This window comes from Lissotriton helveticus, chromosome 12 (genome assembly GCF_964261635.1).
Source record: "Lissotriton helveticus chromosome 12, aLisHel1.1, whole genome shotgun sequence".
Taxonomy (NCBI): domain Eukaryota; kingdom Metazoa; phylum Chordata; class Amphibia; order Caudata; family Salamandridae; genus Lissotriton; species Lissotriton helveticus.
Window position 1 is genome coordinate 903,374,357 of NC_136073.1, and position 8,554 is coordinate 903,382,910.

Sequence of the window (8,554 nt, forward strand, 5' to 3'; positions counted from 1 at the left end):
GGAAAGTCCCTAACTGCTTAACAGTCTGGTTTTCCAAGAAATTGTTGTGACGTAGATGAACGGATGGAAGTAGCCATGCCTGTATTTGGGTAGCATGGACTATGCCTAAATAAGGACTGGATTTGTATGCCTATGTAAGGGCAAAGTGAAATGTACCTATATAAGGGCATGAATGGGGAAAATTCATACGGAATCTAAATCGACATACAACACCCACTCCACTTTCTTATGTACGACATTACTAAATTCTAAACATGTTAAACATAACTAAATCATATCTATACATGAAGTGCTAAAAGCATGTCTCAAATACATTGTAATGATGTATCCAAACTGAAGCATTGATGCTGTACACATTAAAGCAAGTATTCATTCTAAGCACATGTTAAGATTTGTTAAATGCTCACTAAATGAATCATAAAAATATACATTTATGAAATGGCTCGTCAAATACAGAAGAAAAAATACCGAAACCATTTCATGTCAGATTACATAAAACTTGTTTGTTTTGTTGGACAAGGTCATATATTGTCCCTGGAATTATTCAAATAATTCTTGTTCTCTATGAATACTTTTACTATAAGCAGATTACTTGTGCCAAAAATTCAAAAATACAAATTTAGAGAATAAAATTAATCATAGAAAAAAGAGTTCCAAAGCTAGTACTTTGTTTTGAAAAAATGAAGGTCAAATTCAAAGTCTCTCAGAACACTGTGTGCCAAAATCAAAAGTCAGTGTTAGGGCTTGGAGAAAACATGAAATCTTCTATGTCTGTTGACAAAAAGTAATCTACCATTGTAGGTGAAAGTTGGATTACCTCTTTTAGAAGATTAACCACTCATAGATGTGAAGCACCGCTGTCAGCATTGGTCGCATTAGCAATGTTCACATTGGATGGTACCTGCGCTCCTGTTGTTTCCTCTTGTACCTCAGCAGTTGCAATTTGCGTCTGTGAGATCTCAAGGAATGCCGTCATCAGAATTGGGAGCCGCTGGTGACAACACAGAGCATGGGCCGTTACCGGTTCAAACAAAGTATCAACATTCATTGGCATGACTGATGGGAGTGTTAGACAGATGTCTAACACGCATTCTTCTCCTCTTAGCAAGCAGCGTAGAACAGGTAAGATGCAATCTTGCCAAATTGGTCTGAATGACAGAAACCATGTGGTATTTAATTCTCATTTATGAGGTAGTCCCAAAATGTGGACGATGCGCTCACGACACTTAATCGCTAGTAGAGTTGTCTCCATGGCAAACTAGGTGTCGCTGGTGAATTGGCTTGCCATATCGTAGCAGTAGGAGCAAAAAATAGGATCCCTGCAAAGATTCTTAATAGGAGGGGCAATCCGCCAAAAACAGAGTGCACGAAGTTTGGAAATATGCCTAGGACTGCTTGGAAAGGTGCTAACAGTCCGGAAAACACGGTCTTTAATACATGTAAAATACCGCTCGAATCAGACATGTTTAAGATACGACTTAACATTTCTGAGAAATGTATAGGGCAGTTTGTAGCCAAATGGGCATGTATCTCGGCAGAAGTCCTTGCAATTTGTAGATCATAGGTTTCTTTGACCGAGGTCAGTGGCACCATTTTTTGCAAAAGAATGGCTTTCATTCTGCTTAGAGTATCAATTCGTATAGAAGAGATGTTCAGTGAAGGCCAAAGTGGCGACTCCCTGGCTGTCTTAGTTTTTGGAAACAATACTTGCATACAGCAAGTGACCCTGGCTGACACAGTTACTAGATATGGTATACCGGGCAACATGCCACAGCAGCTGTGATTGTTCAACATGAGGTAACTCCCATTTCAAAGTTGTCCAAAAATTGGATAAATCACTGCAGCTGGTGAACCTTGCAGGTGACAGGATAAGTTGTTAGAGGAACCATTCCAGGCCCAGTGTACATTAATACCCTGACAAAGGAGAGAACCACTTAGTGCGTTTTTACAGTTAGAACTGCTAAGAAACACTTCACGTCCCCCACTACAACATCTGTGTGTGTATGGTAAATTCCAGGATGTCTTGATGTATTCTTTACCCAACCTTTCATATGTGCCTGCTGGTATGTGTTTTAGGCAATACAGAAAATGGAAAACTGTAACCGGCAGAGTGATTGTTTCATGTATTATCCATTCAGTAGCTAGTTTCTCTGCTACCATAAATGGCAATCTTCCAGTGTTTCAATGCTCAACACCGTAAAGTCTGCTCCCCTTTGTACAAGTTGATCTGTTTATCAGTGAGATTGAATCCTGAAAACAGTGACGTAGTATTGATTAAACGCCAAGGCACATAGCCTGAACGAAGGTTTTGCAACGTCCAGCCTAATAGCATGATAGAATGTAATTGCGACTGACCATGTTGCAACATGACCAAGTCCTGTTCCATGATGTCTATGGCAGAAGATACTATGTTGTCCAATGAATACATCCTGGACGACAGAGTCGTTAACCCATTGTAAACTACAGAGAGAGATTTCTCTAAATTAATAAGATCAATTTCTCGTATTCTTTCTGCAATCTCTGCTTGCGTAATCTTCCATATTTCATTATAAATAGCATATATACCGTCATATATAAAACGTTTTTGACACGGTTTTCTCGATTCTAGCAAGAACTCCCTAAGATCAGCGCCATCTTTAAGGAAAAATAAGTGTTGCTTTACATCCTTAAGTGTAGATTTAGGTAGAGTTTCACTACACTGTATGTTGTTACTATTCCAGGATGCTGTCTTTGAACATATCTTTTGTCTGGCCTATTAAATGTGAAACCCTGTGTTTTGTTCAGGAATCTATCTTGACAGTTGTTTGTGTCTGTGGGCAAGGTCAACCATTTATTCCCATCTGGATCTGTTCTGTTGTGATGAAGCAGAACGACAGAAGGGAGAGCCCGGAAGACACTAACCCATACAACATTTAATTCCGACTACCGCCCCAGCAAGCCTCTGTCACAAACTCAAGCCACGATCACCACGGACGAATTACGAATTCCAAAGAATCTGTAAAGGCTGCAGGGAGTCTGTGGGCTTGCCTTTTATTTTTTGACATCCCTTAGAAGGTCCTGTGCATAACTGCTCCAAGAGCCCATTGCGGTACCGACAAGAATAAAGACTCTTCCTGTTTACACAATGCATTAGCATTTAGAGAATCGAGAGCCTAACGCCTTCCAACATATAATTTTTTTAGCTTCAAGTAAGTTCTTAGAACATTTTAAACGTTATTTAACTGAAATGTTTGATAGCAATGTGTTATTAGACAAAAATGTTACTTTAAGTTCACCTACATGTAAATATGCTGATTGCAATGGTTTTAATTCACTGAGCAATAAAGAATTACTTACTTACTTACTAATAGCATGATAGAATGTAATTGTGACTGACCATGTTGCAACATGACCAGCTCCTGTTCCATGATGTCTATGGCAGAAGACACTATGTGGTCCAAAGAATATATCCTGGACGACAGAGTTGTTAACCCATTGTCAATTACAGAGAGAGATTTCTCTAAGTTAATGCAATCAATTTTTTGTATTCTTTCTGCAGTCTCTACTTGCGTAATCTTCCATGCTTCATTACATGCAGCATATATACCGGCATATATAAAACGTTTATGACTCTGTGTTCTTGGTCCTAGCAAGAATTCCTTAAGATCAGCGCCATCTTTAAGTAAAGATAAGTGTTGTTTAACATCCCTAAGTGTAGATCTATGTAGCCATTCAAGGCAAAGTTTTCCTACACTGTATGTTGCTACTATTCCTGGATGCTGTCTTTGAACATATCTTGGGTCTGGCCTAGTGAATTTGAACCCCTGTGTTTTATTCAGGAATCTATTTTGACAGGTGTTTGTGTCTGTGGGCCAGATTAACCATTGTTTCCACTCTGGATCAGTTCTGTTGTGATGCAAAATAGTATGTACGTTGACCTTGCCCTACGAAGTCTTAGGTGTAGGTGTAGGTATGGACGGGTTGTTTAGGTCTTTTATCTTGACAAGACGTCTGTTGGACAGTGTCACTCAAAAACATAATTTGCTCTGGGATGATGCAGGCTCTAAAAGAAGCTTCTATCCCCTGCACTTGCCAATCTTTCATGCCCCAGACAATTTTTGTCTCAATGTTGTCTTTCCAAAAGTCGAAACCTAATGTAGACAGCTGTGCATAATAGGCCGCAGAATGCATTTGCTTGGTATTTGTCAACATACTTTTCATTCCTGTCTTATTAACATTTTTAAAGTAAAATGATTCTGGATTGGATACATTAAAACCTGAAAAGTATGGAAATTTTCCATTATATGTTTTTGAGCTACCCTTTGATGGCGTAGGACAATGTTCCCATTGGTTATACATTAATACATTTATGGGTTTGCAGATTTGTGCAAGAAATGATGACCATAATGATTATAATAATACATTTATTCATAGTTTGATGAACCTTCTAAGTATTCATGATTTGTAAACACTGTAGACATTTCTAAGTCTGGTCCCAAAAAGGACTTCATATGGAGTGATACCCCCTAGAGAGCTTCTTGGCAGATTGTTAAGACTACGTTGGACACTTATTAGATGTTTGACCCACCTGTCACCCGAGCCTAATACCCTAGCTGTTATACATTGCTTTATGTCCAGTTTTTTTCTCTCCACAACCGAATTTCCCTCAGGATGGAATGCACTAGAGTACTGCAACGCAACGCCCAGATAGGCCATAGCCTCCTTGTAAGCTCGACAGCTAAACGCCGGACCCTGGTCAGAATGTAGCGTGCCGACTGCATTTGTGCTGATAAAGACTTGCAAATCTTTTATAACAGTTCGAGCGCCAGCCGAGTGCTGAGGCCACATCCAAATGAATCTTGAACACGAATCCACTGCGACCATGATATATTTATAGTTACCATCCCTTTGTAAGGGACCGCAGTGGTCCAGGTAAACACAAGCTAATGGTTTATCTGAAATTAACAGGGGCGTCTGCGCAGGACGTTTCACAGTAGAGACTTTCATCTGTTGGCAGATTTCACAGTTCAAAGCATAGTTTCGGGTTGGTTTCCTCATGCGATGCCACCAGTATCTCTGTTTCAATGAGGATACTGTGGCAGAAACACCTGCATGTGCAGACGCGATCCCTTCATGTGCTGTTAAAATTAGTCCTAATCTATGTTCCATGTTTGGAATTACTCTATCCCCCACTCCAGGGATTCGAGCAAACTGAACATTATTCGCATCAGTTATGTATGAGTATTTGGGTGGAAAGCTTTTGGTAATGTTTTACCACTGTCTTTGCTTGTGGCATTGACAGCTAGCATTATTTCCCAAAGCAACTTATGCTTAATTGTGCCACCTTTTGCATCTTTGTAACCGTTTTGAATCCAGTTCTGCAAGTATTCATTGTAAGATTGAACACAATTATACGAATCGCACACTATGAGTGTGGGGAATTTGCAATCGGTATTTTCTCATGTGATGGAAGCATCTGTCCTGGTGAGGCCTCGTGTGCAGGAAGCATCTGTCCTGGTGAGGCCTCGTGTGCAGGAAGCATCTGTCCTGGTGAGGCCTCGTGCGCCGGAAGCATCTGTCCTGGTGAGGCCTCGTGTGATGGAAGCATCTGTCCAGGTGAGGCCTCATGTGCAGGAAGCATCTGTCTTGGTGAGGCCTCATGTGCAGGAAGTATCTGTCCTGATGAGGCCTCGTGTGCAGGGAGCATCTGTCCTGGTGAGGCCTCGTGTGCCGGACGCATCTGTCCTGGTGAGGCCTTGTGTGCAGGGAGCATCTGTCCTGGTGAGGCCTCGTGTGCAGGGAGCATCTGTCCTGGTGAGGCCTCGTGTGCAGGAAGCATCTGTCCTGGTGAGGCCTTGTGTGCAGGGAGCATCTGTCCTGGTGAGGCCTCGTGTGCCGGACGCATCTGTCCTGGTGAGGCCTCGTGTGCCTGAAGCATCTGTCCTGGTGAGGCCTTGTGTGCAGGAAGCATCTGTCCTGGTGAGGCCTCGTGTGCAGGGAGCATCTGTCCTGGTGAGGCCTCGTGTGCCGGACGCATCTGTCCTGGTGAGGCCTTGTGTGCAGGGAGCATCTGTACTGGTGAGGCCTCGTGCGCCTGAAGCATCTGTCCTGGTGAGGCCTCGTGCGCCGGAAGCATCTGTGCTGGTGAGGCCTCGTGTGCAGGAAGCATCTGTCCTGATGAGGCCTCGTGTGCAGGGAGCATCTGTCCTGATGAGGCCTCGTGTGCAGGAAGCATCTGTCCTGGTGAGGCCTTGTGTGCAGGGAGCATCTGTCCTGGTGAGGCCTCGTGTGCCGGACGCATCTGTCCTGGTGAGGCCTCGTGTGCCTGAAGCATCTGTCCTGGTGAGGCCTTGTGTGCAGGAAGCATCTGTCCTGGTGAGGCCTTGTGTGCAGGAAGCATCTGTCCTGGTGAGTCCTCGTACACCGGAAGCATCTGTCCCGGTGAGGCCTTGTGTGATGGAAGCATCTGTCCTGGTGAGGCCTCGTGTGCTGGAAGCATCTGTCCTGGTGAGGCCTCGTGTGATGGAAGGATCTGTCCTGGTGAGGCCTCGTGTGCAGGGAGCATCTGTCCTGGTGAGGCCTTGTGTGCAGGCAGCATCAGTCCTGGTGAGGCCTCGTGTGATGAAAGCATCTGTCCTGGTGAGGCCTCATATGATGGAAGCATCAGTCCTGGTGAGGCCTTGTGTGCAGGGAGCATCTGTCCTAGTGAGGCCTTGTGTGCAGGAAGCATCTGTCCTGGTGAGGCCTTGTGTGCAGGAAGCATCTGTCCTGGTTAGGCCTCATGTGCAGGAAGTATCTATCCTGATGAGGCCTTGTGTGCAAGAAGCGTCTGTCATGGTGAGGCCTCATGTACAGGAAGCATCTGTCCGCGTGAGTCTTCGTGTGCAGGAAGCATCTGTCCTGATGAGGCCTCGTGTGCAGGGAGTGTCTGTCCGCGTGAGACTTCGTGTGATGGAAGCATCTGTCCTGGTGAGGCCTCGTGTGATGGAAACATCGGTCCTGGTGAGGCCTCGTGTGAAGGAACATCTGTCCTGGTGAGGCCTCGTGTGATGGAAACATCTGTCCTGGTGAGGCCTCGTGTGGCGGAAGCATCTGTCCCGGTGAGGCCTCGTGAGATGGAAACATCTGTCCTGGTGAGGCCTCGTGTGAAGGGAGCATCTGTCCTGGTCAGTCCTCGTGTGATGGAAACATCTGTCCTGGTGAGGCCTCGTGCACCAGAAGCATCTGTCCTGGTGAGGCCTCTTGCGCCGGAAACATCTGTCCCTGTGAGACCTCGTGTACCGGAAGCATCTGTCCTGGTGAGGCCTCGAAACTTTCATCGACCATAGTGGTCAAGATATGAGTACTGAAGGTGGACAGCGATTATTAGTGGATACATTTGTATTTAATTTACTTCCAGAATTGTCACGTAAATTGAAACAATCAGAGAGTTCATGGGCCGTTTCATCGACTGCCCAGATATTAGCTACTGCTCAGTATTATGAGAAAAGGGATAAGGAAGAAAAGGATAAAGTGGAGAAAAAGACTAAGGAATTGAAAACAAAGATTCTTTTGCAACAAGCTTATCCCTCTCGTTCTGGTCAGCCCCAATCACAACAACAGCCTCCACAATTTCAGAGATTGTTACAGAAACCTACACCGTCTGTTCCACGATCTGTGTTAGGTCCTAATCAATGCGCCTATTGTAAAGAGAAAGGTCATTTTAAAGTTAATTGTCCGGTTTTACTACAACGCACTGGTGGACAATATGTGCCACACGGTCGTGGTGGTTTTCAGTCAGCACCTAGGGGTAGAGGGCGAGGTGCGTTGTCTCAGGGACAGCGTTCCTTACCCCCGCAGAATACTATGAATTATTTTGATCAACAGAATTCTCAGTCTACGCAATATTATAATGACGATTATTGTGCAGAGAGTGAAAGTCCCGATTTTCACAATGACTAGGACAGCCATAGACAAAGCAAGGGAGTCGTATCAGTTCCAGTGGATCAGAATGGACCTTATGTTGATGTAGCATTAGGTGTTACAGAACCATTTCTTTTGGATACTGGTGCAATGAGAAGTTCTATTATGCATTCCAAACTCCCTGGGGCACCTTTGTCTGGCTTAACGAATATTTCCGTAGGATTCTCTGGCGCCCCAGTTAGCAACCCTGTTTCCTGTCCTTTGCCTGTTTCCATTGGTTCGTATGATTTGGAAGCTCCACTTCTTTTGACGACTGGTTGCGGAGAGAATTTACTGGGTTTGGATTTATTGAAACGCTTGCATGCCACATTGTATTGTTCCCCTTCTGGTGTACATCTTACTTTAGGTGATATATTGACTTCTCCGATGTATGTATCTAAAGATCAACTACCACTCGAATTGCGTTCACTTCCTGCTACGCTTTGGGCTACGGGTCCGAATGATGCTGGTCTGCTCCAAATTCCGCCTTATGTGATCACTGTTAAGCCTGATTTTAAGCTGCCTTGCATTCCTCAATATAAGATCTCCAATGATGGCAAAAGAGCTTTGTTGGCCATTGTTTACGATTTAGTTCAGAAGGGTGTTGTCGAAGAGACAAGAGGAAATGTTTGCA